This window comes from Armigeres subalbatus, chromosome 3 (genome assembly GCF_024139115.2).
Source record: "Armigeres subalbatus isolate Guangzhou_Male chromosome 3, GZ_Asu_2, whole genome shotgun sequence".
NCBI classification, from domain to species: domain Eukaryota; kingdom Metazoa; phylum Arthropoda; class Insecta; order Diptera; family Culicidae; genus Armigeres; species Armigeres subalbatus.
In genome coordinates, this window is record NC_085141.1 from 125,561,244 (window position 1) to 125,584,005 (window position 22,762).

At 40.4% G+C, this 22,762-nt stretch overlaps 1 protein-coding gene across 2 annotated transcripts in view; it reads right to left on the reverse strand.

Moving 5' to 3' along the window:
* Positions 1–22,762, reverse strand: part of LOC134227993 (TLD domain-containing protein 2) — a 671,450-nt gene that overhangs the window by 482,176 nt on the left and 166,512 nt on the right. The gene's annotated exons all lie outside the window — the stretch shown is intronic.

A 22,762-nucleotide genomic window follows, 5' to 3' on the forward strand; every position in this document is an offset into this window, starting at 1 on the left:
ATTACTTAGCGCTATGCCACCTAGTTTCGGACTCGCGAGTATTGAAACGAAGACTAACACTCTAACTTTCACCTTCTCAGTAACTGAGTAAAATTGTATTGCCGTCTCTTTTCTTCCCACTGAAATTTTACTCAATTTCCGTCAAAAGCAGGATTACTCATAGTTTTGAGTTGTCTTGCTTTTGACGGAAATTGGGTAAAATTTCCGTGGGATAAAAAGAGAGAGCAATACAATTTTACTCAATCACTGAGTAGGTGAAAGTTAGCGTGAACAAGCAATGGTAGTGAAATTTGTCTAACATTTAGTTGTGTGCAGTAGATTGTGAATGAAAGGAAGTTCTGTTAATGCTAACCTATGTCAAAAACGATACTGAGGACCGAAAACATGTGTTTTGAGGAGGAGAATATTTATGAAATATGCAAAAATATCCACTGCCTACCGGTGGGAATCGAACCCACACCTCCCAGTATGCTAGACGGGTGCTCTACCACTATGCTACGGTAAACTTGCTATCATCATTCAGTTACTCTAGCGGTTATGTGATAGATAAGGTGAACCCTTCTGCCCAGAAAACCAAAACTACCCAAAAGTGGGTTGTTTTTACTTTAAAACCGTACTTTACGCCCATAACCCAATTTTGAGTAAAATTATTTGTCTAGCACTAGGTATTTTGCCTTTATTCACATGCAAACAATTTACCCAAAGCAAAGTTTAATTACCCTAAAGTGGACTTTGATCATTTCAAAATCGAAAATATGGAATATACTCAAATTTGAGATAGTGTGTCGTTCAACCTCGGTGAGGTGCTTGCATCTTGCTCTAGTTTTGACAACAATGACCCTTTCGGCCAAACGACCCTTTCGGCAAACCAACCCTTTCGGCCAAACAACGCTTTCGGCCAAACGAACCTTTCGGCCAAACGACATTTTCGGCCAAACGACCCTTTCGGCCACATGATCGTTTCAGCCAAATGACCCTTTCGGCTAAAAGACTCTTTCGGCCAAATGACCCATTCGGCCAAATGACCCATTCGGCCAAACGACCCTTTCGGCCAAATGACCCTTTATGCCAAACGACCCTTTCGATCAAATGACCCTTTCGACTAAACAACCTTTTCGGAATGGGTTTCAGCTTAATGACCCTTCCCCCAAAGCGTTTGCCCTACAAGTCGTTTGGCCGAATAAGTCGTCTTGCCAAAAATGCTTGCCATTTGACGAAAAGGCCATTTGGCTGCAAATGTAATTAGCCCTAACGGGTCCTACGGCTAAAAATGTAATTTGCCGAAATACGATCGAAAATGTCGACCCGTTTGGCCTGATGACATTTTCGGTAAAACGGCTCTTCTGCCAATCGACCTTTTCGGCCTTCTTGGCCAAAGTATAATTTTGGTAAATGGCATTTCCGGTTAAATAACCTATTTGTCCATTTCGAACGACATTTTCAGCCAGATGGGTTTCGACCAAATGATAAACTTGGAACACCTTTCGACCTTGTGGCCTCTGCCCAAATGGCCCTACCCGTCGTTAGGCCGAAAGTCATTCGGCGAAAACCCATTTGTTCGAATGCCACTTAACCGAATAACACGTTAAGCTGAAAGTCAACTAGCCGAATTTCATCTGACTGAATTGAACGTTTATCCGAAACAGTTATTATGTCGAAAATGGGTTTGGCAGAAAATGTCATTTTACCGAAAGCGACGTACAGCCGAAAGGAACATTCGGCGAAACAGGTATTTCGACCGAACGAATTGTTTACCCTAAAACAGGTCGTTTGGCTGAAAATGCCGTTTGGGCGGAATGGTCGTTTAACAGAAATGATCTTTTGGTTGAAAATGTCATTTGGCCGAATAGATCATTTGGTTGAAATACCGTTTTGTAGAAATGGTCTTTTGGAAGGAAGGTCAATTTAGCTCGAAAGTGTTCTCTCTGCCTAACCTCTTTTCGCGCGAACGGCGTTAGACGTGCGAAGGAAGACGTCAAGATAGCTGCCCTGCTTTTCGCCAAACGACAGTAGTGTTCGATTGTATTAGTGATAAGCAACCGGAGTCACTGAGTACATGGAGAGTTTTTATCATGACAAATGCATACGGTGGGTAAAAATTCCGTTGACTCTGTCGTGTTTAGTGACTGCTGCGATTACCTGAGAAGCAGCCAGCAGGAAGCCGCAGTATTCTATATTTTCTAGAGATGCATAATACTAGTCCCTTCCAGTGCGCTCAAGGGGATACAGAGGATTCCTCAGTTTCTTGTAGCAATGAGTGTCGAACTAATTTTCCTCCTATAATCCTAATTGACTGTGAGGACGGGACCGGCAACGATAATGGTCTTGAATAAAAAAAACTCCAAAGCATGTACAGTAAAAATAGGTTTCTAGTCCCAACAAAATTATTCATTTAGTGAGCTGTGCATATTAGTTGTTTTTCAGCCAATCACGACTAGCAACTACGATGTGTACAGTCAATCAAGCTAAGCTAAGCTATATAAAAACTGCTAAGACCAAGAAGGATTAGGTATTTGATAAAACGGACAATTCGTTCTTGAGTGAAATCGTGACAAATTTATTTATTTAGAAATTATTTCCTAGAAATGTTATTTCCTAATTTTGACGAGCGATCAGTTCTAGCCTAGAACTTCTAGGGGATGAAATTTGGCTGTGGTTGTCCTTTACCGGTAATACTACCGGCGGTATAGGGTATTCATTGGAAGATAAATCTGCTGTATTTGTACAGTAGTTCTATGGGACCCACCATTTATTATTTATTTCCCCAGGAAGTTATCCGCAATTTGAAACTAGCGAAATGTTCGTCGAAAACCAATGTCCTCAGTATAAAAATGGATCTGGACTATTTACAGATCCATCTTCTTTTATACTTTTTTATCTGGGATTCGGGAACAATAGGAGTGGTGTACCTTGGGAAGAACTTTGCGTCGCTAGTTAGTGTTGATAACTATGGCTCCATTACGCACTGGCTAAGAACATTGACAAATCGTAAGAACCTGACGGGTTCGGTATACCCTATATAAGAATTTTCCCCGAACCGAAAAAGGCATCAAACAAGCCGACCCTTGTCCTAACTGTCTTCCCAGGGTGCTTATATGGAGTTGCATTCAACATTCGTGATAAAGCTAGCTGATGTTTTCTTTGCGAGGCTGCTCTACAACATGCAATAACGTCACCTACAACTAGCCTCCACCTCCCGGAGATCAGCAGACCCTAATTCCATCTTTGTTCCACTATTTAACTCACCCGCCGGCGTTCTGTTTCGTTTTTAAAATACGTCTTCAGAATTGGCGACCCTCATTACACTGCAATCGAACATGAACCTGAACCCTGGTAGAACCATCTCATTGCAAATTCGAACTTTCTACACACATAAATCATTTCACAGATTTCGGTGAGTTTTGCTTCAATTCACCATAATCTCAACAGCAGATTTGTTCGGTAATCATTTCACCGATTTTCTGCGGCATTTTCCTTTGTTCAACTGCCAAAACCACCAAAAAATCTGTAAAAAAAAAATTACCGAACAGTTCTGCTGTTGAGATTTCGGTGAAATTTCACAGAAATCTGCGATTTATTTTAAGTATGTACACACGATCATCGACAAACGGCTCTCTAAGACACGAATCGGTTTACGAGTACGACTCTCCGATTGAAGTCCACGCCTCCACTAAGCTAAGGAAGAAGACCCACCCATATTGACATATTCGATAACTTGATAGTTATTGTCGAAATCGAAGCATATGCCTCGTGAGGGCAAAAGTATTGTATGAAACTCTTTGCAAAATTCTATTTTTTAGCACCCGTGGTATTTATCCAACGAGGCTCGCCGAACTACTAGTGCGGCAAAATTCATCCTATTGCTATTCAATTCATAAATAACAATTAAAGTCACTTTCGAATTCAATCGACATCATCTGGGAGCTACACGTGACGAGGAAATATCAAACACAAATGTTGATTATGTTGTTATTGGCACTGTCTATCACTCGCGGCTAGCGATAGGCTCTCCAAATGCCAGATAGTCACTATCTACAGTTCGACCAGCAGGCCACCCTTGTCGATAGCAAGGCTATGCAAATGCGACTGTTCATTAATGGATGATTAATCGAGAGAACTATTTGTGGCTCTACGCTTCTTATACTCATAGGGCGCTAGAATGTATAAACAAGTGCTTGGTCGGCCCATGTCCGCTCTTAATTGGTCAGGTGAAGATTGATGGGCTAACCTATTTTCCCTTAAACTGTAATCAAATTTAAATTTATAATGATAAATAATTTGTTTTGCTACTCCGTTGTCTTAAACGCACTGACCCCATAATTCATATGATTAATCACAATTTTCCTCAATGACTTTATTGGGAGGATCCTGATCGGAGACGAGCAATTTTGCATCTTTTCGCATGCCCGCACGTTTCGGATTAAAATGCAATTGGTCAAACCTGTTGGTTGGTGGCGCACAGGCTTTCGACTTTTCGCCCTTTGTTGGTTGCTTGCCAATTTATGGGCGGCAAAGGTAAAACATGACTCCAATAAATACAGACCATCAAGGTTTTCAGGTACGCAGGAAAAATATGATTAATCTGTACGAATTACAATGCACTTACCAATTGCCCTAACCATGACCATCCTCACTACAGCAGTTATTTCAGGATGCTGAATGCAATAGCTTCGCCTGGGAGGATATTCATATAGCGTTTATGAAGGACAACCATGCAGGGTATGCGATATGTAAAATTGAATAAATTGAAGAATTTTAAAAGTTCGCAACGAACTGGTGAGAATATGAAAGTAATTGATCCTATAGGATTTTTTATCTATAGATAAAAAACACGAATGATATTTGTTTATTCTAGATTAGAGTATAGGGATATTGACCTTAAAAATCCAATAAAGAAAGAGTCAGTTAGTAGTTTGATTACAGCACTATGCCATTGCCATCTCATTGAAAATCCTTTCTTTCGTTTTTTTTTCTTATCAGAAGAAATTAAAAAGATGTCATTTTGGATTCCATTCATCTGTCGTTCGATTTTATTTCGATGCCAATAACTTCATACCGCATGCCCCAAGCAGCTTGCTGTACTTCGCCGTGTGAACTGTATCAAATACACAGCAATTCGCGATAATTGCGCGTGTGCGCACAGTCGGAGCAGTTCAACTGGCGGAATTGACCTACCGAAGGTCTTGAACTGCAGCACACAGATGAGAAAAGGTGAACTTTTTCTCGTTAGCTGCTACACCTGAGGATGACGGTTTCGAAGCGAAGCGAGATCGCAATTTTCTAGAATCCAAACTTGTTCCATCGCCAAGCACGGCTCAGTGGAAATTCCTTCCCGCTACGCACTTAACAGCCAGCGACCCAGTAGGTAATCGTAATAGCGTGCTCCTTGCATCCTCAACAACATGGGTTCCGTTCCGTTTTCAACCACTCGGCGAGAACGTTATCGGAGTATGACGGAAGCATCGCGGTATTAACTATCATCGTTACTACTCGGTATGGGCGGATGACTTTTTCTCATATGGCGGAGATAAGGCCATCAGACGGGTCGGGAGGGTCCGCACGAGTGTAAGAAAATTGTGCTGCCAGCTTTATGGGTGTTGTGTCTCGAATAACAAGGATGAATTGTGAAAATGTCAAATGACAATAATTGTCCGACACGAGGAGGGCCTCCCTCCGGGATGCACAGTAGGTACGTGTGAAATAGGGTGTTTCAAAACGAAAGCAATGTAATGTTTGGAGGGTCATCTCAAAACATTCTATAAGACATGAAAAGCCCAACTCTTCTTCGATATACCAACTAACTTTTACAAATACGGCACTACCTCTAGGGATCAATAATTTATTGTTGGGCTTGGGGGATGCCCTAATGACACCAGATCCAATGCAAAATGATGCTTTCGGGTGGCACACGCAACCTTGCCCGATACAGATGCGCCGCACAGGAAGCTCGATATTAGCATCCATTTCGATCGTTTATTTACTCAATTGAACCAACAATTAAGACTCGTTTGGTCCCGAATAAGACTAAACCATCTTTGAGTGATGAGGAAACGTTTGTCCGTTAAACACATGTCTCTACAATGTAGGATACTGCCACTGAGTGTATTCTTGTTTCGTCGCGAATCCGAACTACTTACTCTATTTTTATCGATGACATACACATGACATCTGGTCGTCCCGTCTGGCTGCAGGCTGCCGTAAGTACAACGGGCGATTCCCATCACGTAGCTTTCTGCATTACAACTTAGCAATTAGTGCAGCAGCGACTCGTCTTTTTTTGGCAAATATCAGGTTGGTAAAAAACACGCTTTTGAAATTATTTTAAGATTTTGCAAGTTCAAGGTTTTACGGCAGAGATTTATTAGCCCCATAATTTCATTCAACAGAACTTGATCCCTCCTTACATCAACAAACATTAATATTTCAATTGTTATGAACTAGAGGTGTGCACCGGTCCGATATTTGTCGGCGGCGGCGTTTTCGGCGTCACGCCGAAAGCCATTTTAGCCGGCGGCGGCGGCGGCGTGAATCGGCGTAGCGGTTTTTTTTCATTACGTTTCTTTAAGATATTTTTTTTGCTTTTTTTTCAGGATACTTTCAAGACTTTTATTTTTAAAGGAAGAATCTTTTGAATTTCGCATGAAAAATCTAATGGAATTCTTCATAAAATTCTATTGGTTTTTCCTAAATTTGGAAATCATTTTCGGATTTTTCCGTCTACTTTGAAGTTTCGAGAAATCTCTGAAATTACCAGGAGAAGCTTTTTAGAATTCCCAATTCGCCGGCGACAACTCGCCTACTGTTTTTTTTATGTGTCAACCGAAATTTCATAACCTCTCTACTTTTTAAGTCGATACAGACGTTCGATAGCTGCAAGTCATTTAACTGCAATTCGATATTTGCAACAGTTTTGCAGTTATCGGACCGCTAAACTTCAAACTGATATCAGACTCAATGACAGCTGCATTGCGCTGCACATTTAGATGCACTTTTATCCAGCTTCTTTCGCAGACCATGCCATAAATTTTGAATCACCCCCATTGACATTTCAGGTGTACACTATAATTTTTTTTATAATTAGATCATAGTAAGTCATAATATATCTGAGATTTTGTTGTAACTTGACAACGCCCTCCAAACAATAACAAGCTCTTGTCATCGCCTATGGAAACTTTATTTTATTGGAACCTAGAATATTGGAACCAAAGATATTATATTTTTTCAAATTCTTGTTCATAATATTCAATTCATTTTAGGTATTTTCCAAGCAACTGATGGCAGAAAGCGGATCTGTTAACTTCTTCCAACCAAATAACATAATATAACATAATAACATAATCAAAAATCAAATGATCAAACATTGTTTACAGAGGGTGTAAGTTGTCTTGCCTAATGATGCATAGCGAACGTGATTTAGTAACGCAAACTCGTTGGACATAAATTTTACCTAATTTGTGGATTATAATATGCAACGTATTGATGAAGCAGCAGTGGCACTAGTAAATGCAACATTTCCAATAGGTCTCATTCATTTTTAAATACAATCATATGTAATATCTCTTTCTGTTGTATGCTGTTAAAATAGGTAATTGGGAGAATTCATGTTTCTGATTTATATCTTATTATACAAAGTAATAGAATATCATAACCTAACCCTTTCGTTTCGGTTCAGCCTTATACCTTGAGAAACTTGTTCAGGAATTTGGTTATCAAGCGTTTTTGAAGGACATGATTCATGGATACAGGGTAAATCAAAAACAGTTTAAAATGCATGGAGATCAAAGTACGGCGAAAATTTTCCCGAGGTTTTCGGTTATTTCAAATATTTCACAACAGGTTTAGAATTACTCCATGGCTATAGTATCTGGGTATGTGCTGTGATGACTTTTTCATATAATCGAGTATATTACTGCCCTCTGTTCTACATTAAAAACACTCAAAATTTCAGATTGACATTGTTGCAACAAGATACTCAATCACTTTAAGAATTGATTTGGGCGACTAGCGAAGCTTCATTCTTCGTACAACCCACGTTACAGTACTCAAAAGGATTGTGACAAATCTGCGTATCATGTTTAATTTGATTCTTCATAGAATATGACTTTGGCAGATTAATTTAATTGCAATGTGGTCGAACGATGATGTGATTACAGAATGAATCTTTGTCTATTATAAATATTTTCATTATTGCGAATTCGTTAGATAGAAATAATCTTTCGTGGTTGTTTTTACAAAATGGAATATTTTATCATGATTTGGATACGTTTTTACATCTCAGGTTTTTACAGGTTTTTAGCATGTGAAAATATTTGACAGATAACAAAACAATCACAAAAAATCGAGGCTACTGAGATGCAGGCATAAAAAAGTTCACACTAGCTGTCATGGTTGAATCACCCCTCATCGGCTTTATGGCAAGCGTAAAAAGCTGGATTGCATCTGACGTGGATTAACAACCGTTTGACGTCTAGAATGCGTTGCAGTTATCGAACAGAATTCGTTAACTGAAAGGTAAACATTTTGCACTTATCAAACGAATACTGTACTGGCCTTTAAGCCAAAAGTCATCTAACCAAATCCCATCAAGCCGAATTGAACGAAACTGTTATCACCTCGAAAATGGTTTGACCGGAAACGATCATTTGCCCGAAAAACTCTTTCGTTCAAACGGCATTTTCTGTCAAATGACCTATTCGGCTAAACGCCATTTTGACAAAATGATCAATTCATCCGAACGACACTTTTCAAAGTAGGTTGCAGAAAGGACATTTTTGGGTCAAACGGCTCTTTCTGCCAAAAGACAACTCAGACAACCCCACATCGCATAAGAATGCACGATTAAAATCGTTTACCGATCCAAATTTCATCAAAATTGCATCGTGGTTAAGCTCATCAGTTTATTTATAAATTTTTCTGCACAGTAGGCTATTTTACGAACTTATTCCAGTTTCATTTGTTGACGTTGGATATTCCTGCAAACAAACTCAAATGAAATCGGACTATCCGTCAAACAGAGTATGATTTCACAAACTATATCGCAATGTATAACGAAAAAACTCGCCTAAAAACCGTGCACATCGCATACACTACCGTGCAACGTCGGATAACCCTCCACTTTTCTACGCAAAAAGCGTTTTCGCGACTGGTACCTATACGATGAAATTTGTGCGCATGGGCATCGCACAACAGAAAAACAATTATATTATGTATGCATTCTGGTTGTCTGTGAATTCTTACCGAAAGACGTTTTTGGTCAGATGATATATTCGGTCAAACGACTTTTTCGGCCGAACGGCATTTTCAGCCAAATGACCTGTTAGGACAAACAAGTCCGGAGAAATGTTCCTTTTGGCTGTACGCTGCTTTCGGTCGAACTACATGTTCGGTCAAACCAGTTTTGACCTGATAACAGTTTCCGTTGAACGTTTAGTTTTGCTGAATGGTACTTGGCTAGATGTTTTTTGGTCTGAAGCCCAGTATCGACTTAAAAGTAGAAAGGCTACGGAATTTTGATCAATGGTCAATTGACAAAAACGCCATTTGGCTAAACGAGTGGCCATTTTTGACAACATTACCAGTTCAGTCATTGACATTTGGCCGTTGGACCAAATGACATTTTCGGCCAAATGGCCCATTCTGTCAAAAATCCATTTCGGCTAAACGGCATTTTCGACCAACGATCATTTCGACTAGACGACCTGTTAGGGCAAACGGCTTTCTCGGCCAAATTACCAGTTCGGCCGCCTGTCGCTTTCGGTCAATGGAGTTTCGCAAGCATTTCTTATCGAAAATAAAAAGAATTTTCTGAGGAAATCCAAAATAAAATCCTTAAAAATTCCGAGCATTTTCCCGTTGTTTTAAAGTTTACTATGCCAAACTAGCCGTCTAGAGATAAAGTCACCCCTGCAGAAAATCACTATAATAAAGGGTAAAAAAATAGCCATCTTAAACTTCCATCATCTAGATTGAGGAAGTCAACGTTAGACAACCCTTTCACCAATTTTCTGTGTAAATTTAAAAAAAAATACTGAACAGAAACTAAATAGGAACTTTCGTGAATATTCTGAATATTTTCCTGTAGAAATTTGAAACAAGAAGAGATGCTCAGAGATGCTGTAAATTCCAAACAATTTTCTTTGATAAATCCAAAGATTTCCTCTTGGTAATTCTAAAGAATTCTCGAAAATTGAATGTTATTCCTGTGGAAAATCTGAAAATGATTTCCAAATGAATATTCTGGAAAAACTTTAAAGAATTTTCTGGGGAAGCTCATCAAATTTATGACTCAAATTCTGACAAGAAATTCTGAGGTGAAAAAAAAATTCTCCCATAATGTTTTGAAATATCCAAAATGACCAATTCAGCCGACACTTTCGACCGAATGTCTATTTTGGCCAAAGGGCATATTCGGCTATTGAGCTATTCGGCCAACCGATTTTTTCAACCAAAGGAACTGTTCGACCAAATGACATTCCGACATACTCGAGCAAAGCTTGAGAGCAAACCGATAACTTGTTTTGATGTCGATTATGGTTACTTATTTTTATATCTGAATTATGTCTGAAAACATAATAAGAGCATAACATATTATATAAAACAAATTTTGATATCGACATCAATTTGATTCATAATTTGTTTTCAAATATGAGCCATCTTGATTGATAACTTGATCGATTACTGAATTAAATTAAATGACTTCAAACTGTGTACTGGAAACCAATAGAAAAAAATAGTTTTGGATTTGTTCTCATCTACAGCAGGATTAGTTTTTGATTTGATGTCAGAGTAAGATTTTTCTGCTATACGTTTTGATATTTTAATCGTAAACATAATCGATGATTTTACAACATTAAAAAAAGTTATTTTTTTTTTTGCTTTTACCAAATAGTATTTTGGGTTAAACGACATATTCGGTCAAACAACTTTCAGTCTTGAGGTCTTTGACCAAATGGATTCCTGCCGAACGACTCATTTCCGTTCAAAAATTCAATTTCAATGAGATTTTTTTTGGATTTCAATGGAAAATCCTTCGCAATTTTCACAGGAAGTTTTGTTTAGTTTTTACGGAGAGCTTCCCGAAATTTAATCAAGAAATTGTATGGAATTTTCACGAAAATCCTTGGTATCTTCACGAAAAATTCTCTGGAGCTTCAACGTGATCTTGTAGAGATCTATCAGTAAATTATACGGAACTTCCACTGAATCCACGGAATTTCCACATGAAATTTTGCGGATTTTTTCAAATTTAAATCGGCGTGGAAAATTATAGATGAGCGGCTTGGAAAATTTTAAACGGCGGCGCACCGATGCAAAAAATGTCGGCGGCGTTGTGCGGCGGCGCACACCTCTATTATGAACACGTTAGTTCAGTTTTAGAAGCAACACAATAAAGAAGCGTTATGTAAATCACGTAAAACAGAATTTGTATGAGGGAAGACCGATTAATTACGTAACGCAAAAATTTGACAATTTTAAGCCCCCCCCTCCCCCTGTCACACTTTTTGTATAAAACATTCGAAAATTTTGTATGGATCGTCACACTTCGCTCAATCCCCATCCCCCTTCAAGCCGTACGTAATTTGTGGAAGCTCCCTGAGCCCATTTCAGGCGAATCAAAGAAAAACAAAAACCATTTTTAATTAAAGTAACGCCTTATATATTTAAATGGCATTTTTATAGTCAATTGAACAAATGTATTTCTAAATGAAGATTTCTAACTTATCTGGACAAATGTTCAAAATTTATGGAAAAATCATTTTCTTCGTCTGCAGTGTCTCAAACAACAGCTCAAATCAAAATTTGATGATTCTCCAAGATTTTATCTTATAGCTCCTTTGTTCGACCCAACAAAATCAAACTCATGAAAAGAAATTTCATTTGTTTTTTATTTTTGTGATTTAGGAATTCAGCAGTGCACGCATGCTCGCAAATAAAAAGCTAGAGAAATTTATGTTCTGTGGATAAGAATTGGGAATAGTTCCCCCCATTTCATTGAAGCTCATTGAGCGTAATTTAATCTAAACAACTAAATAAAACTGTTTGGTTGAACTGTGTGTCATGTTTTTTTTTTCGTCAGAAAATATGTCCGGAAGCATTAAGACTAATCAGCAAAACAGTGTTGCAGTGTGATATGATGAATGGTACTGTTGACTGCTGCCGTTCTTTTGCGGCAAAGCTATGAGCACAAACGATAAGTTTAAATTGAGCTTAATTTGATTGTGTTGAAATTTATTTGTGCACACAACTTGATTCTGGTTTACACAGGCTAAGGCGAACTACCCATGTTAAAGTAATTGATTGATGGTCATATAGTTTTAGTTAAAATATTTTCATAGAAAGTACATCAGTTCTGCGCATTGTTTCTAATTGTAATTGTACAGATGCGGGATGAATGCTTTTATATTACGTTTCAGCTTGTTTTAGGCATCTGGTTCAAATGAAATGATCAGAATAGTACATAATCGATTTGCTCTGTTATGATTTGTCTTTACATAAAAAATCTATAGGAATCCAAATAAGGTTGCCCTATGAGAAACTTAAACTATGCATAGTTGAATTTGTAGCGCTTTTCCATAATCAGCATGAGACATGCTTCCCCATATAATATCAAACAATAACTGATAGCCTTTCTTCAGTGGGCGCCTGATTTCAATTAAGGTCAATCATGACGGAGTCCAAAAATGGCTGCCACAATGGTCGCCCTAGACCTCATCTCGCGTTTTTCCTTGCACAAATTTCAATTTATAGGCGATTATCACACCAGTCAAACATTTTCGTGATGCTGCAACTGAGTATGTATAGGTAAAAAAAAATCCAAAATAATCCACCTAGCGGCGATGGTGCCTTCCTCGTGTATTTTAAAATGTTACGAAAAATTCACATAAGAGAGGTCAAAATTGCACTTTAAGGATATATATTCAGTTATTTCCATCAATTCACATGCATTTGCATTCATTTGAATGCATTGCAGCAGTTTAAAAAAAAATCAATTTTCAAATTTTTTCAAGATCCTTGGAAAAAATAGAGAAAAAACAATATTTTTTAAATGACTGTAGAATGCAATGGTGGATTTAGTATATTTTTCAATAGCGAACAATTAGGCGACGAATGCAACCTATTGCAAAGCAAATCGGATAAGATTAAATACAAAAAAATGTGTCTCGCTTTTTGTATACACACACATACAGACATCACCTCAATTCGTCGAGCTGAGTTGATTGGTATATAACACTATGGGTCTCTGAGCCTTCTATCAAAGTTCTGGTTTGGAGTTATGTGTCAAACGCGCGTCTCTCTCCATTACACACAGCCAGTGAGTGCGGAGTAGGCCGTCCCTTATTTTGCAAAAAATGGAAATTTGAATAGCTCAACTTCTTAAAATGTTCATGTTGGCTAAAATATTAATATGTCAAAATTTGATCCTCGATATGTGGACTCTAAGTGGTGTCATTTCGATGTCATGGGACTAATTAGTTTTTAAAACATTTTTAACAGAAAAACTATTTAAGCTCCTTAAGAGACACTGAAGAGTCGAGTAAAGTACGAGGCGAAAAATGTATCTGGAAAGATAACAAAACGTGGTGGAATTAAATGGAAAGTACTAAACTCGTTTTAAGCAGTTGTTTTTTTTTTCACAATTTTTTTTTACAATGACATGTAGCCTTTTAAGGATCCTACAGCTTTTTGTAATATGTCATTGATCCAAATCCGACATTGGTGAAGTGAGAACCAAATTAGTGTCAAATGACAGTAATATCATGACATTCCGTGACATTTTTTAAATTTCTTTCACATACTTCACACTTTGTATTTAGAATCTGTTTAGCAAAGTTCTATGTTCCTTTAAGCATTACATGCTAATCAAAAAATTCGTGAATAACTTTTGAAAAAAGTATTTAACAAATTAGTAAAAGCAATCCTATGACATTTATTTGACATTTCCCATTACTGCTCTCAACGGAGCTCTCAAGTTTCCCATATATGTGTGACTAGTTAATGCACTCTTTGTAACAAGCACGCTGCTCTAGTGCATGTTCAATAGGTGTACACTAGAGTGATTTAAATTTTGACCTGTTGCTCCCCTATATATGTATGTCCATTCTAACTCAGTGACTGCTAGTAACTGCTAGTCGGAACGTGGGAGCTACAGAACAACCGTTCTGTGCAGGAGGATTGCTCCGCCCCCTTGTTTCAAATGTGGTACGTGACCTTTTTGATGTGAAGAATAGAAAAAGTCAACGGCAGAGGTTTTCGGTCATCCAAGAAATCCCTGGGGGCTGCGAAATGGTGAGTTGACATCCGGGAAGGGGCGCCTAACATAGCTCCTCACAAGTTCCAATACTCACGCTTCCACGGGTCTTCCGATGACAATTGACCGCCAGCTAAGGGTTGCGTACTTAGCTGGTAGTGCCGCCTGGGTACTGTTGTCTTTCTGACATCAGCTAGAGTGAGATGGTGCGTCCTGCTGTGGGGTCTGCCTAGGATGTGGTGGGGTTCGAGAGTGGGCTCTGTTGAACTTCTTTAAAGAGCTGCATGTGTCCCCAAGCAGACCTTATCAAAGCGACTGTGTGCCGCTCAAAGCACGCTAGTCTAGTCCTGGTGTTGGGTGGGACTTTAAACAAATTTGACCCGACTGATCGAGCGTCTGTCCACCAAGGAGGTGCGGCTCCAACAGCGTCTGATCTGGCATCCAGCGGCTGAGTATGAAATGCTATTCCCCGGAAGCTATACGTAAGATGGCAGCCCCATCCCGGTGGATAGGGAACCTTGGGCCAACAACCTACTGTTCCCGAAACATCAATTTGTTCGAGAATCCGATAATGAAAGAATACGGACTGATTTTACGGCGACGACTCTTAGCGGAACATGGAACGTTTTAACCCCAGCCCAGCAGGGTAAATTGGCACAAATTGCCAATGAGGCACGCTGCATGAAGGTTGAGATCCTGGGACTGAGTGAAGTCCGGTGGCCAAACTTTGGAGAACACAGAACGCCGTCGGGACAAGTTCTGCTATACTCTGGTTTCAAGGTGAACACGCTCCCGGCATCGCGGAGTTGGCTTCCTACTAAGCGCTTAGACACACTCTGCGCTTATGAAGTGGGAACCTATAAGTGAAAGGATAATCGTTGCCAGATTTAGAACACGAGTCCGAAACCTTACTATAATCCAATGTTATGCGCCATCCGATGCTGCCCATCTGCAAGACAAAGAGAGCTTCTACAGTTAACTCAATGCCGTCGTAGATAGATTTCCGAAGGGTGATATCAAAATTGGTTTGGGCGACTTCAATGCGAAGATCGGATCCGACAACTCGAACCATGAGCGCATTATGGGACGCCATGGTCTCGGAGAAATTAGCGAAACTGAGAGCTTTTCGCAGCATTTTGTGGTAATAACGACATGGTGATCGGGGGATCGCTCTTCCCTCATCGACTGGTTCACAAGGTCACGTGGGTTTCCCGTGACGGCTTTACAGAAAGTTAAATCGACCACATCTGCATCAGCCGAAAATGAAATATCGCGTCTGATCATCACCTCCTCACCGGCGAAATACGCCTACGCATTGCGCGAATTTGTCGGCAGGAGAAAAGAGTTGGACGACGATTCAACATACGCCGACTGGAAGATGCCACGGTGAAACGGTCCTTCGTTGAAGAACTGGAGCCGCGTGCTGCAGATATTCCGGAAGGTGGCAACGTGGAAGACCAATGGACCGCCATCAAGAATGCCTTCATCGCCACCAGCGAGAACAATCTGGGCGAACTACGCTCCCAGAAAGAACAATGGATCACCAATGAGACCTGGAGGAAGATAGAGGAGCGAAGAGAAGCCAAAGCCGCGATAGAGCGATCGAAAACTAGAAGAGCCAAAATCTTAGCCCGTCAACGATACGCGGCTCTTGTGGAGGAAGTAAAACGCTCATGTCGACGGGACAAGCGAGCGTGGACAGACTCTTTGGCCGACGAAGGAGAGAGAGCCGCCGCCCGCAATCGGGGACATTCGCGTCCTCTACGATATCTCACGACGCTTAAGCGGGGCGAAGATGAATGCAACGATGCCTGTGAAAAACGCGTATAATCAGTTATTGACCGACTCAAGCTGAAACGCTGGTTCGAGCACTGCGAACAACTTTTTCAAGTGCCAGCCAGGCCATCACCACCTCGGCATGATCTGCCGACCCATCCGACGTATAACACGCGTTAATACACCCAACCAGCGGATGGCAGATTTTAATACAGTTCTGGATAAGAACCTTGCAGAAACTGTATAGTAATTGGGCATATACAAAATCTGTATTATTTCAATACAATTATTGTATTGAAATAATACAGATTAGTATTATTTTAATACAATATTTGTATAAAAAGCTTACAGAATTGTATATGCCCAGATTTTATACAATAATTGTCAGATTTGTTTTTTGGGTGTACCGAAGCTCCATCACTGCTAGAGATTCAAACAGCCATCCAAAGCATGCAATCGAATAAAGCCCCAGGGGTCGACCGCATATCAGCCGAGATGCTCAAAGCTGACCCCATGACATCCGCTCAACTACTGCATCGTTTATTTCGTAATATCTGGGACACCGCAACTTTCCCGGTCGACTGGATGCAAGGTATTTTAGTGAAGGTGCCCAAAAAGGGTGACCTGACTGTATGCGATAACTGGCTAGGCATTACGTTGCTGTGTACCGTTCTCAACGTTTTGTGCAAAATTATTCTAGCCCGGATTCAGGAGAAGATCGATCGAAGCCTGGATTCCGTGCCGGAAGATCCTGTTTGGACCATATTGTCACACTCCGCATAATTCTGGAGCAGGTCAACGAATTCCAAGAGTCCCTTTACTTGGTATCCATTGACTACGAAAAAGCTTTCGACCGTCTCAATCACGAAAATATGTGGGGCGCCCTGAGACGCAAGGGGGTACGAGGTCTTTTCGTGTAGAGTGCTGCACAATGGGGTACTGTGCGACCCTATCTGGGTCGTAGCTGGTGTGAGGCAAGGATGTATTCTATCACCGTTACTGTTCCTCATCGTAATCGATGAGATTCTGGTAGATGCGATTGACCGTGAACCAAACCGCGGGCTGTTATGGCAGCCCATAACCATGGAGCACCTAAGCGACTTCGAATTGGCTGATGACGTTGCACTCCTCGCGCAACAGCGCTCTGATATACAGAGTAAGCTTAACGACCTTGCCGAGCGCTCCTCCTCGGGAGGTTTAGTCATCAACGTCAACAAAACCAAATCGTTGGATGTAAACACCATGACCCCTTCCAGTTTCACAGTAGCCGGGCAACCAGTGGAGAATGTTGAAAGCTTCCAATATCTTGGTAGCCAAATGGCGTCAGATGGCGGTACCAAGATCGACATAGGCGCACGGATCAAGAAAGCAAGGGCTGCCTTTGCGAGTTTAAGAAATATCTGGAAAAACAGGCAGATATGTGAACGCACCAAAATACAAATTTTCAACTCTAACGTGAAATCTGTGCTGTTATACGCTAGCGAAACATGTTGTGTATTAGTGGAGAACACTCAACGGCTGCAGGTGTTCATTAACAGAGACCTGGTGGCCTCATAACTAGATCTCAAACAACGATCTCCATTAGCATTAGACTGGAACCCAGCGGGACATCGCAGCAGAGGCAGACCCAGAGGCTCATGGCGGCGAAGCCTCAATATAGAAATAAAAGAAGTCGCCGAAATCTAACCTGGCAACAGGATAGCCGGGCAACGCTCAGGATGGAGATCTTTCATGTTGGCCCTTTGCACCACCGGAGGTGTACAGGATCCATAAGTAAGTAAGATATTTCATGACCAGTCGGAGGTCACTCTTTATTTCGGATTTATTAATTCGGCGCGTATTTAGTTTTAAAAATGAAATCAGAGTACAAACTATGACCCGTCACGGAATACAAAATATAATTCATCACACACTACCTATAAAGCCTAAATTGGTAAAAATCGAAAATTTCAGGATAGAACGCGGCGTAAAAACTTGTCATGCGGTCTCAACCGCAGCACACTACGATCTTCCATTTTGAGTTTTTCGCTTCCCTATGCAAACGCTGGAACGATAATATTTGCCGCTTTAATAAACCTTCCAAATTGTTAGCTGATTTGGTTGTTATTTGAATAACCATGCGCGGTGGTTTGCATTTTGTATGGAAATTACTACAGTCGAGCCATATTCTTTGTTTAGGGTGGTTCAAAAAGAATTCCTAAAAGAGTGCGTGATTGAACGTGTTTCAAGCCACACGCGGATCCGGGTATTTTGTTTTGTTTTGTGCGGTCGTAAAGTAAAACAATTTGTGTGTTGATCGTGTTCCATATTGAACACGGGTGCGCGATTTAACGTGCTTTACTCAGGACATGGAGCGCTTGCGAAGTTCGCGTATTTTTGTTCTTATTGGACAAATTAATTAATTTATTTGTGCGTAATTGGAAGTGTTTTGTATAGGACGCGAAATATTTATAAGAACCGATTTTGCTTGCTCTGCTTTGGACGGTTCGTAAATAAATAAATTTATTGACATACGTCTATATTGTCGAATAGAGCTTCCTATTATTCACCCAACTAGTATGGGTTCCCTGCATCTTCTTTAGTAGATGTTGAACTAACATTCTTTCTCTTCCTTCCATGACCAGATATACAAATGCTTTTGTATAGGAAAAGGTATCAATCCCAAGTACCATTTTGCGACAATTTACAGACGAAAGACAATATATATATATAAAAACAAAAAACTATTTTTCTCCTAAACTTAGTTGTGTTGTTTAAAGTACATTTTTTTTTCTTGCTGTTGATGATCAGCTTCCCATCGTGACTATTATGTACTCATATTAAACAACAAGGTGTACAAAAAAGGATACAACAAACATTAAAGAAGCTTCCACCAGACGGTTACTTTATCTAGATATACTGACCAGCATTCAAGCCCTACATTTTTTTTAACAGACTACCAAGCACTTCAGCATGTCATCATAACTTTAAGTAGATGTCGGATCTCATTTCATCACTATCCACACTTATGATACATTCTTCTACGAAGTGCTTGCAAGAATAATACATAGTTTGCATGAATGCATGAGCCAGGTTCACGGACATCGATGCGTGCCCCGTCCGTCCAAGTACGTGCTGCGTTGCGCCGCGGAAAGGTCATCATCATTTCAAATCGTAGACATAATGCTATTCAGTTAGTGTGAAGCTCATTTGTCACACATTTCCTTTTGTAGAGCAATTTGATCCTGCCACATTGCGATAAACATATAATTCATCGTTTCGTCCTTGATAGATGACGACGATTGCTCTCAGCCGCTAGTGATCGTGACCTAGAATAACGTTAATCGGCAAAACGGACTGCTGCCACACACTTTTTATATTTATAAGAATAAAGTGCAATCATAAAGCGGCTACCGGTTAATAACCCAAACGAAACCGGATGCTCGACATTTGTGCGCCTACGCAATTTAAAAGTATTCAAACAACAGCTCAAGTGGTGGTGCTCCACGTGACAGTTCGACGAGCTTTATCCCCCTACGAGGATCAATTAGTTGCTCCACTCGCTACAAACTAGTCAGAAAGCGTTGCTTTTCTAAGGGCAGCGAACCGGCGACATCGTGGAATATAAGCAAATTCGATTCACAACGCTAGCTGCCGGGCTTTTATGATTAATTACGCGGCAGTGACAACTCCCACTTTGGCAGCGAATAAAGCCCAATTGGCAAAGTAATCGATTTATATCTTCGAGGTGGTCCACTTTGAACTTTTCCATGTCCGAGCAACTCCCCGGCGGCAGTCAATGGAGCAGAGTTTTTGTTCGCTGTAGCGACTACCGGTAGGTATTGCGGTGCATTCATCACCAGGTGCTTGAACATGAATGGCAAACCCACATATCTTCCTGATGCAGTTTCAAAGTGCGAAACATTCCGCTAAACATCATTTTTCATTGGTTTGCACAGTAGAAGTGATTCATTCGCAACCGGATGAAACTGTTCGGAAGAAAAAGAGTTTTGATCATTATTCATTGGTTTCATGTTAACTGTGAACGCCTTGGATACTTATCGAGCACGGCTCTTTTCGGACAAACTATTCAATTAATGGCTACATAAAAATCACATTTATCGATTACGTACGTTGGGTGTACAGGAAGCAAAGTGCAGCAATAATTCACCCGCTTCGTCACGATATAGCGGCGGAAGCGGCACCCTCAAAACCCACAGGAAGCGCTGATCACAATTAAGCAATTAGTAGATTAAACATTTATGCACATGCAATCCTCTTGGGTGCTTGGTTGGTCACCTTTGAGCTGCTTCGAGTACTAACTGTGCTGACTGGATAAGAGGGTTGATGGTGATCATGCTCGACGTCATTTACCACCCCGTTCATACGCATAGGGGAAGAGGCCCCAAAACGCCCCCCCGATGCAAAACGCCTTTTGTGGTTTCCCTCATATTTACCGTCATTAAGATGCCCGTAACAAAACTAGATCTAAAATTATGTAGGATAGGCGAAGAAAGTTTCAAAATAGTGCATGGGAAGGTCGGAAAAACCGAAAATTTCCACATTTTGAAGAAACATCTAACATTTTGGCGAGGCAAAACGCCTTAGTGGCAATAACCTACAAAGTACTTGCGTCTCCACGGGCTATCCATACTAGAATGCTGTTTCGCCAACGCGTGGTACTTTGTTCCCTAGGAGCTGCCAGCTAAAAGGCGTTTTGCCTCATGAGTTTTCCGGCAACAGAATATCACCACTTTTTTAAAATGTGAATATTATCAATATGATTGAGATTTTTGATAATTTTTGAGTGGCATCAACTAGCTATCTTGTTCAACTGATGCATAATGTAAAAATACCCATGAATAGCGTTACAAATAAGACAATAGAGCAGTGTTTGCTTAGCTAGGGCACATTGCCCCCCCCCCCTTCCCCTACGGTCTTCTTGGATTGGTTTTTGCTGTGGCCCAAAGACACTGACGAACGGTCGATATCATCGGAAGTGCTTTAGACCACAAGCAAGAAATGTGTCTTCGAATCGTACCTACCGTTGTTTTTATTTACTGCATCAGCTTGAATTCGTGTTGCACTTCAGACAGTAAAATGCGCGACGTGTGACATTTTGAGAGCTGTCGTTAATCTGACAGGGCACAGAACTTCTTATTTGAATGTGAATCGTGTTAATAAAGTGGAAGCAATAATTTATAACACCAAAATGTTTGGACATATGGTCGGACGTATGTTTAAAACTATTCCAAATATTCAATAAAATGTAAAATTAAATATGTTGCAAATGTGTGTTGGTTATAAAATCGTTCATATTTTATTATTATTATGTTCTTAGCTTTATTTTGATTGCGTGCGAATGTCCACACGAATGTGTTTACAATCTTCGATGTCAATGTTCTCTCAAGAAACACCTCACATCATTGGAAACTTATTATAATTTTGCCCAACCCGTTGTAAGCACGCGTCATGGTCCACGGTCTGTCCAACGATACTCAACAAAGACAATCGGTTCCGATTCGATGCACCCGCGAAGCCTTGAACGCACTTGCTTGAATGCGAAGACGCATTCGACCAGCACCCCATTGTGGAACATAAACAACAAAAGGGCACCCAGCCTTATGACGGCTAAAAGAGATTTATCACGAGAAAATGACTTGTTTGCGTCCGGTCGGTCGGACGCGACCCTCGCCGGTTGCTCGCTCGGGTTTCGATTATGCGATAACAATTAAGGATTATTAGCCATCCAAGAGTCAAGACAAAATTGAACATCGAGAGGACCCGCGCACATAACACCAGTAGCAATCCACCGTCCAATCATGCGTTCAAGTCGACACAATACCGACCGAGCGGAATTTCGTCGATTGGCAGAAATTGTGCCTGCGCCTTTTCCTGTTGGCCTTTGATGGGCGTGCCAATCTGTTCACCAATTAAAATTTCTGCACGAAACTCAATTTCCTTGCCCGTGCCATGGCGAGGTCCTTGCAGCCATATCCTCACGGTACGCTCCGTGCACAGAAACCCACAGTAGTTGCGATAGCCACAGCTTGAAGTGTGGGGAATTGCTTTAATTAAAATTTGATGAAACTCCCTCCCCTCAGACTTCACAGAATGCTTCATGGGTATCTTAATTTGTCAAAAGTGACACGCAATCTTGGCCACCTTTTGTTTTGTGACAGTCGCCAATCAACAGTTGTCCGCATGTATTTGGCACCGACTGCTAGCATGACGAAGTGGTTGACAAAGTCACGAACAAATGATTCGCTGGATCAATATTGCTTGTTTCAATTTGTTACTAAAATGGCAGAAAAAGCCTATAAAAAAGAGAGGAAACATACTTTTTTTTGCATTTTTGATCCTAGCGGCTTCAAATTATTGTCAAACACGTGACTCAATGCGTCAGCATGTAGTCTGAAAGATACCGAAAGACTTTGCTAAAGGAGGTAAATACGTTGCTAGAACGTTTACAAAAAATGTGATTACGCTTCGAAGATTGATTGTTCAAACCATATGCAAGAAATCAGTGTTTCTGTCAGCACTACTGGGCATGTTAGATGGCAAAACTATTCTTTCTTTTTGTCCAGATTTTTACTTTGAGAAAAGATTCCGAATAACTCCAGTTAGCTCCTCAGCCCTATAAAATCAAAAATTGAGGAGTTTAAACACAAAAAGGGGTAAGTGACAAAAAAATAGTTTCGAGATAAATAAGTGCAAAGTTTTTCAATATTTTTTTTCCGTTTCATACAAATTGTATGG